Raw genomic sequence first — 8991 nt, 5'->3', positions numbered from 1 at the left:
GGAGTGGTTTGTGCTCTTAGAGAAAAGGCCTCACCAGCTTTTACCAAAGCTGCTGCCCATTATTCTCATTTTCTGGCGAGAACAGGGAGCAGAGGTGGGTGGTGGGGAGAAAGGCCCATCTCCCAAGCACTGGGGTCGAGTTTTTCCTGCCCCCTCCACAGTCCTGGTGTTTGCCTTCCCCAGTTTATTGCCCCAGAGGAGACTCTTATCCCTGCAGTAAATGGGCTGTTGGACAGTGAAGGTGAGTCTGTTCAGCATGGGGCTGAAAATATTGCCCAGATTAGAATCCCAGAATGGTTTGGGTTGGAAGGGACCTTAAAGCTCATCTCATCCCACCTTCTGCCATGGGCAGGGACACCTTCTGCTATCCTAGGTTGCTCCTTTGATCCAACCTGGCCTTGGACACTCCCAGGGAACTCCAGGTGGGAATATGGGAGTTACCATATTGTGGCTTCACACCCCAGTTCTGCTCCGTGGCAGATCTCTAATCCTAAAAGAGCTGTTTCCGTCACAGCTGCCAGTGCAGCATCTGCCAATCTCAGTGCCTTCCTCACCCCCAAAGCCCTGTGCCAGGTGCCCCTGCCCAGCCCTCCCCACCCCACTCCCACAGTGGTTCCCTTCAGCTGCTGCTGTGCCCTGTGTTGAGCACTGGAATGAAAAGGATTTTACTTAAATTCTTGCTCCAGGCCCTCAAAATCTGAGCATGAGGCACATTTTCAGCTCCTGCTCCAGCTGCTGCTCGGGCAGGACCTCGGCCCTTGTGAGCCACGAGTTCTTTGACTCCCTCACCCTCGGGACAGGGCAGGATTTGCCAGGAAGGTGGGAACGGGGGTGTTGTGCAGCCAAGCTCAACCCCCCCCGCCCCAAGGAGCTCCCAAAAGGCTCAGGATCCCCAGGATCAGGGTGTGAGGGATGCTGCCAGGGCCTGGCTTTTCCTTTGTCTGGTTCTTGCTGTGTTTCTGTCCCTCTGCAGCCTCCCAGGCCCTGATGTCCTGCCCTGGGAAGGTGTCACCCACCTGCCCTGGAGCAGCTCGTCCTCCCGTGCAGTCACAGTGGCTCCTTTGTGTTGTTGTCTGCTTGGGAATGAGCCCCAATTGTCCTGTGCCTGCAGAAGGGCAGGGTTTGGAGCTGGATGTTTTCCTGACGCAACTTCCCTGGCTTTCCTCACTCCCTGGTCCCACAGCATGAGCTGTTGTGTCTCTGCACACCTCTAGCACCCAGTGTGTTCACCGCTGCAGATTTGCCTTGAAATAAAGCCAGAACTCCTTTCTTTCCCCCCCCCTCCTGCTCCAGAGGATGGTTAAATTCTCCAGGCAAACGCCTGAACAATTGTGAGTTCTCAAAGTGCTGAAATCGCGGGGTGGGGGATGGTGCAAAGGGGGGAGGGGAGGGCGGCTCTGCCCTCGGTGCTTCAGGGGTGATTTTCTCTCTCTGGGGGCAGGACGTGGGTCCCAGCCCCTCCCCAGCCTCCTGAGCGCTACCACGGCACAGGGAGCAGCTGGAATTCAGGCACAGGGAGCAGCTGGAATTCACCTTCGGAGTAGCTCAGAACTCTCCTGATTCTTTTGTAGAAGCAAACACCTACAGGGAAAAACCCTTCAGCCAAATGTCGGGGGGAGAGAATTTCCCAGGAAGGTTTCTCTCCCTGGAGAGAGAATCCACTCGAGCAGCTGGAAATGGGTCCTTGGGGTGATGCTGATGCTGAAGATCTGATTCTGTCCCAAACCCACACAAAGTCAGCCCATTGCCAGGAAATGTTTTCGGGGTGAATCTGCCCCGTGCCACAAAGAAGATGAGAGAGAGCAGGGGGGTTGTGCAGGGGAGCCTTTGCCCTCCAGCATTACCCTGAAAGCCTCAAACAGGGAAGAGAAGGAAAAAAAACGTCTGGCTGTGCCTTCTTTTGCCAAGGGAGTGCAGGGAGAGAATTTTTATGGCCAAATGATGGGTCAGAATAATTCCAAAAACAAAGAAGGTGAAAGGTTTTAGGAGGTGGCAGCAAGGGCTGTATCCCTGCCCAGCTCCTGTTCCAGCACATCCCACAATCCTGGAGCTCTGTCTCCCTTGGAGAGGCTTTGCCTGGGCTGATGTTCTCAAAAAGGTGTCAGTCCCTATAAAATCCCAGCCCCTGACCTCCCTCTGCCCCCATGGGATGGGGTACAGGGCTGCAGCCCCTCTGTGGGACCCCCAGCCTCAGTCTCCCTCCCCACAGGCTGCCCCAGAGGGTCCACAGTGGGGCTGGATGTGTGTGGGGGCTGTGCCCTAAAATGGGGGCTGTGTCACAGAGTGGGGCTGTACCCCCAAAAATGGGCTGTACCTCAAAATGGGGTTGTACCCCTGCACAGGGGCTACACCCTAGAAAGGGGCTGTACCCCCAAAATGGGGACTGTACCCCAAAAATGGGCTGTACCCCCGCACAGGGGCTGTACCCCAGAACAGAGGCTGTACCCCCAAATGAGGGCTACACCCCTGTGCTCTGCTGGCCACACAGGCCTGTCCCTACAGCCGGGCCGCTGCGCCCCAACCCTCCCGCTGTCCCTCGCCGCAGCCCTGCGCCCCGCCGGGAGCACGGCGCCCTATCGCCATCCCAGTCGCGACAACCCACGCTGGGGCCACATCCCGAAGTGTGCTGTGCCCTATGTGGGTCCCTCCAGCGCAGCCTGACCCCTGTGGTGCAGCGGTACCGCGGGGTCCCTGTCGCGACAGCGCCGCGTGTCCCGACAGCGCCGCGGCGTTAACGTCGAGGAGGAGCCGCCGCCGTAAAGCGCCACCGCCGCAAAGCCCGCGCGGCGCCCGCCGCGATTCCCGAACGCGCCCTGCGCCTGCGCCGCGGGCCCCCCCGCCCCGCGGGCCGCATTCACAACGGCGGGTACGCCAGCGGCGCAGGGCTCCGCCAGCGCCCCGCGCGGCCCGTACGCCGTTAGCGCAGCGCGGGTCTACGCCGTCAGCGCGGCCTTTACGCCGTTAGCGGGGCCTTTACGCCGTTAGCGCGGCGCGGGCTCTACGCCGTTGGCGCAGCCTTTACGCCGTTAACTCAGCGCTCACTTTACGCCATTGGCACAGCGGTCACTTTACGCCGTTGGCGCAGCCTTTACGCCGTTAACGCAGCGGTCACTTTACGCCGTTAACGCAGCGGTCACTTTACGCCGTTAACGCAGCGCGGACTTTACGCCGTTAACGCAGCGCTCACTTTACGCCGTTAACGCAGCGCTCACTTTACGCCGTTGGCGCAGCGGCCGGCGCAGGGGAGGCTGAGGCGCTGAGAGCGGGGCCGGGCCGGGGGCGCCGCCGCCATGGGGGAGCGGCCGCGGGGCAGCGGCGCCGCCGCCCGGCGCTGAGGGACCCGCCGAGGTAACGCCGTGAGGGCGCCGCCGGGGAGGGACCGGGAGGGACGGGGGACGCCGCTCGACACGGCCCGGCAGAGCCGGGAGGGACGGGCCGCGCCGGGCGGCGCCGCGGGCGGGGGCGGTGGGGGCGCGGGGAGAGAAGGGGCGGTGGGCGCTGAGGGGGCGGTGGGCACTGAGGAGGTGCCCCGGCTTGGCACGGAGGGCTCGGGGGTGGTGAAGGTGAGGAGGGGGTTGAGATGGGCCCGGGGGTCGCGGGGGGGGTGTGAGGTTCGGCGGGACCGAGCGTGGGGGGTTCTGGGGCCGGGGATCGGCGGGTTCCGGGCCGGGGGCTGAGGGCCCGGGGCCGCCTCGCCCCGTGCCCTCCCGGCCGTGCCTGTTCGGTGGCCCGCAGGGAGGGGTTCAGGCCCTCAGGAAGGGGCTCAGCCCCCCAGGGAGGGGCTCAGGCCCCCAGGATCCCCCCGAGGCCCGGGGGGGCGCTGGGGATGCGGTCGGATCGTCCCCCCCGGCCCGCACCCTGCCCCGGCCTGCAGGATGTTGGCTCCTTTGTATGTGGCTTTTCCTCTCTCTCACCAGAGGGGTTTGGGAAGTGTTTATTTTGGGGGGGAAAGGGCCTGTGCCGAACGTGGTGTTTAAAACGGATTTTTTTTATTTATTTTTATTTTGTTTTCTTCAGCGAAGCGGGTGAGGATGAATGTGAGAAACAGGAAAAAGTGCCCTCCCCCCTCCTGCCCCCAGCAGACAGGAGCTGATCCGGGCCGCTCCTGAGGGTTGCAGAGGAGCAGCAGCTCTGCCGGGGAGGCCCCGCGGCTCCTGTCCCTGGCTGGCAGGAGGGAGCTGAGCCGGGGATCCGAGCCTTGGATCCCGGGGAGCGAACAACGGGAAGCTGTGGGGATGGTCAGGAAGGTGCCTTTTCTTTTGTGCTCTGAGGACTTGCCGTGCTTGGTGCATTTTGGAAGTTAAAAACCAAAGTTTGACAAACCTCTTTGGAGTTGCCACATCAGTCCTTTCCAGACAGTTCGAGGTAACCAGGACACGGGTGGAAAGGTGTGTAAAACCTTTGGAAGTCGCCTCGTTAACCAAATCCATTCGTTTTCCCTCTGCACAACAAGTGGTTGCAGATGTGGAAGTGCAACCAGAGCAGTGTGGAAGTTCACCTGCCAGGCTGCCACACGCACAGAGTGCCCCCATCTCCCCATGGCCACGACAGGGGCTTAAAAATTGGGCCTTATGTAACAGATTGGAGCAAACGTTTGGTGTTTGCCAGTGGTCTGACAAAGAATTGCTGCAAATTAGGGCAGGAGGCCTCCATGGGGAGCCCTCGCCGTGGCGGGATAGGCTTGGCTGCTGGGAGGAACTTGCCAAAGATTTGTTGGTTTTGTTTTAATTTGGTGCTGTGCAGATAGGAACGTTGTTTGGGCAGTGTTCTGTCGCTCCCTGGGGCGCTGGGAGGGTCGTGGGCCTGTGGTGCAGACCGGTCTGACCCCAGTGTGCCCAGGTTTGTGGGGACATGAAGTTTGGGGGGCTGTAAGGGTGACTGGCCTCCCATGCCTCTGCCTGGGGGTTTGATCTCCTCCCTGTTGGCTGACAGATCTGTGAGGCCTTATAAATCACTTATAACTCCCTTAAAAATCACCTGTGTGGTTCCTTTGCCTCCCTGCTTTGCTCCTGTGCCCGCACACCCGGGGGGCAGTTGGTGGTGGTTTGCAGGGGACACTTTGTGTCCAGCAGCCTCTCCAGGCCCTCTGGATGGATCTGTGTGCCCTGCCCTTGCAGCGAGGTGTGTGCTGGGTGCTCTTGGTGCAGCTCCTGAGAGGAGGAGGAGGAGGAAGTTGGCCCTGGCAGCTGGGCAGGCTCCTGGGCACTGCTCTCCCGGTGGGCCTTGTTTTGTATTCCGTGTCCGAGCTCCTGAGCAGCTCCGGGTGTTGTCAAAACTGTTAATACGGGAGTGACTCAGCGGATCAATGGCAGTGACATGAGGGTTGTGCTCATGGACAATCGGTATTTTTTCCCCCTCCAGCCCCACTGGGCTGGAAGAGACCGTGTCTGAGAGCAGCTGCCAATAAACATCTTTGCTGGACTGATTGTGCTCCGGAGCTGCTGTCTCCCCCTGCCCACTCCCCCGTCTCCCAGGGTTTTCCTAGCTCTGAGGAGCTGGGATGAGCTGTGCTGGAGCAGCACTCCTGTGCTGTGGCTGGTCCCTCCAGGTGTGTGCCCAGCACTGCTACCAGGCCCAGTCCCTGTGTGAGCCAGTGTGGGTAGGAAGCTGTTTATCTCTGCTTTCAGACAGGAACTGCAGCTCTACAGGCAGTGAAGGCTCGGTGGGAGGGGTGACGGAGCCTCGGGAGAGCAGCAGCCCCTGAGAGGCTGCTGTGGGGTGTGCAGGAGACCCTCCCCGCCCTCAGCAGGGCCGTGGGGTTTGGGGCCAGCACACGGTGGCCTGGTTTGCCCTGTGCTGCTCCCGTGGCTTCCAGCTGCAGTTCAGGGAGTCAGACCCTCCTCCCTCGTGGTGCTGCTGAGCGGGGCCAGGCCCGGGTGCCAGCTCAGGAGCCTCCTTGGTGTGCTTGCCACGACTTTGTGCTCAGAGCTTGTGGGAGCAGCTCTGCCCACAGCCCTGTAATTGGGCTCTGCCTGGGCAGACGTGGCTCGTCGTGGGCGCAGTGAGAAGCTGTGAAGCTGAGCCTCCTTCCTCGGCCCTGCCTGGGTTTGGCTGTGCCCTGTGAGCTGGGAAGGGGAAGGAGGGAGAGCAGGTCCCAGCAGCTCTGGGATTCCACTGGAGAACAACTCACCTTCCTGCCGGCAGAGCTGCGTGCCTGGGAATAGTTTGGGGTTTCACCAGAGTGGCTGTTTCTGCATCCTGCTGGCAGGTCTGTTGCTGTAGAGAAGCAGCAGCTTTGGTGTGAGGAAGGTGTAAAGGTGACTTTCCTCGGGGGCAGCTGAGTGTGGAGCATCAGGCTCCCTAATTCACACCAGCTGCCCTCCATCTCCTGGGGAGTTTTTCTAAATCCCTGCCCAGGCTGTAGCCCTGCAGCCCTTCCTGTGGGCAGCCCCTCCCTTGCCTGTTAGGTTGGTGCATTATTCCTAATAACTGGCCTTAAAACAGCAGCCAGGGCATCAGGAACTGTGGTGACAGGACAAGGGGGAATGGCTTCAAACTGAAAGAGAATAGGTTTGGGTTATATGTGAGGGACAAATTGTTCCCTGTGAGGGTGGGGAGGCCCTGGCACAGGTTGCCCAGAGCAGCTGTGGCTGCCCCTGGATCCCTGGAAGTGTCCAAGGCCAGGTTGGATCAAAGGGCTAGTGGAAGGTGTCCCTGCCCTTCCAGGGGGTGGGATGAGATGAGCTCTAAGATCCCTTCCAACCCAAACCACGTGTGATTCCGTGCATGGAGCTGAGGTGTTCCAGCACAGCCCTGCCTTGTCTGTCCCACACTGTCAGGTGCTGGGGTGACACATGGGGCTGCCCTGGACCCACACTGCTCAGAGCTGTGACCCCCCAGCTCCCAGGCCCCCCAGCCCCGGGTGATGCAGGGGGTGTAAAACCACAGGCTGTCTCTCTGCTTCCTCTCTCTGTGCTCGGAGCCGAGGAGCCCTGTGTGGTTCAGGAAATGGCTCTCTAGGTGAGCTCAAACGGGGTGTTCTAAAGTGCTACATGGAGCAAGAGGTCCATGGTTTTATCCACTCCCAGAGTTTGGAGTAGAGGAGTTCAGTTAGTTCTATAAACACTTTAAACTGGCTCCTCTGGTTCCAGAGAGGAGGGGCAGGAGTTTGCCCTGTGTCCAGGAAGATGTCCCGGTGCCCATGGAGCCTGTCTCCTGCTGGGAGGTTGGTAGCAGTGGCATTTCCAGGTGGTGCTCTGCTGGCATGTGCCTCCCCTGCTGAGGAAACATCCTCACTCGGAGGAAATGCAGGTCTTAGTGTCTTGAAACCAAGTGTCAGTGAAACCAAGTCCTCTCATAACCTCATGTGCCAAGGAGCTGAGCTGGTGATGTGAGGGGAGCCTGGAGTCCTGTCCAGCAGAGCTCCTCTTAGGCTGGGGAAGGGTTCCCTGGGCCACAGGCTGAGGGATCAGAGACACATCCACTGCTGTCTGGTGGGAACAGTGCTCTGAGGGAGAGCTGGGAAGTGCTTGTGTCTTGTTTAGTGTCTGTGGCAATAAGTTGGATGTGAGAGCGGGATTTGGGATGAGCCAAGACACTGTTGCCTTGGAAATAAGGTGCTCCTTGGGCTCCCCGGGGTGTTGGAGACACTGAGAGTCTGGAGGAAAGAAGCGTTAATTTTTGAGTCATTCATTCTTACGTGTCCACCAAGCAAAGAATGTCCTGTAGCCCTTTGTTATTTAATGTTATGTAATGGTTTTTAATGAGGCAGGCCTGGCCTTTGCTTTCCCCCTGGTGAATGAGACAGTTGGCAGGTGATGCCTGGGCTTTGTCAGCCTGAGAGGGATGTTCTTAAGTTAATAAACAGGGGTTAAGGTTGGTCTTGAACTTGGATTTTGTGAAGCTTTCCTCTGTTAGAGCTTTGCAGCCCTGCAGCTGAGCGGCCGAGCAGCAGGATTGGTGCTGGGAGGGACCTGGGGCTCCCTGGGAGCACGGCCGAGTCTCGGGGGGTTCATTCCCCTTCCCAGGCTGGGGGCTGGAAAGTCTTGCTAAGAGGGGCTGTTCCCTGGGCGTGGGGGCTGAATGACGGGCTTGGAAAGGTCAGTGGAAATCCAGTTTAAACCAGAACAGAGCTGGGATTGTGCTACAGAAGCTCCATCCTTGCAGGCTCTGTCACTGCCCAATGTTTCCAGGTAAAAAAATCGCTGCTTTTGAGGCAGCACCGAGGTACAAACAACAAAGCAAGAATGCCTCTCTCTTTTCCTTTTTTTAGCAGGGACTGTTGGCAGCGATGGAGTTTACAGTCTGTGCCTGGTTCCCCCGGCTGGATGCGGGAGGGGATGGTGCTTTCCAGCACCTTCTGTGCCGTGTGGGCGAGGGGCAGGCCGAGGCTCTCCTGGAATCCCCCCACCCACAGAGCCATTCCTCTCATCCCAGAGGCCGTGCCGGGTTCAGGCCAAGTCTAGCTTTCATTCTTCCCAAATCCAGGGATTATTGAGGAGAGGCCTGTGGGTGCAGAGGTGCAGGAAGCTGGAGCTGAGGAGCAGCAGTGGGCTCTGGGGTGCGGGGTCACCGTGCTGCAGGAGGAGGCACCGGAGCTGCTGCTGCTCACAGGTACAGACCCGTCTCTGCCTCCAGCCTTGGGAATTCCTGCTCAAACTTGCTGGAGCTTGTTGCTCCATGGGCTTTGCTGGCTGGGGAGGGAATAGGAAGTGCTCAGAGCTTTAAGGTTTCCTCCAGGGTAACTCGCAGCCGATTTTAAACCCATAGGGGTGTCTGCCCTCTCGGGGGGGTCTCACTGAGAGGGTCTCAGAGCCCCCAGCAGATTCCCCAGCCTGAAGTGGCATGGTGGGTGTCTCGGGAAGGACGTGGAGAGTGGAATTCCGGCACAGCAGACCATCAGGGCTCCATCTCACATGACAGCAAGGGATGTTGCCAGGGAGCAGCTCTCAGTCCCTCTCCTGCCTCCCAGGCCTGCTGCTCAGAGCGGGGAGAGCCCAGCGAGGTGCTGCTCACAGGCATCACCTTCAGGAGGGTGAAAGGGGAGCTCAT

At 59.7% G+C, this 8991-nt stretch overlaps 2 protein-coding genes across 5 annotated transcripts in view; both read left to right on the top strand.

Annotated features, from left to right (window-relative positions):
• The window catches only part of LOC135403322 (nuclear receptor ROR-beta-like), a 121938-nt gene that overhangs the window by 41290 nt on the left and 71657 nt on the right, over positions 1 to 8991 (top strand). The gene's annotated exons all lie outside the window — the stretch shown is intronic.
• The window catches only part of CSNK1G2 (casein kinase 1 gamma 2), a 42048-nt gene continuing 36255 nt past the window's right edge, over positions 3199 to 8991 (top strand). For both annotated transcript variants that reach the window (XM_064637008.1, XM_064637007.1), the window contains exon 1: positions 3199 to 3348. The gene's annotated coding sequence lies outside the window, so the exon portion shown is untranslated. The remainder of the gene's footprint in view (positions 3349 to 8991) is intronic.

This window comes from Pseudopipra pipra, chromosome 27 (assembly GCF_036250125.1).
Source record: "Pseudopipra pipra isolate bDixPip1 chromosome 27, bDixPip1.hap1, whole genome shotgun sequence".
NCBI classification, from domain to species: Eukaryota; Metazoa; Chordata; class Aves; order Passeriformes; family Pipridae; genus Pseudopipra; species Pseudopipra pipra.
The sequence above is the reverse complement of the archived record's forward strand: the minus strand, read 5'-3'. Positions and strand labels throughout refer to the sequence as shown.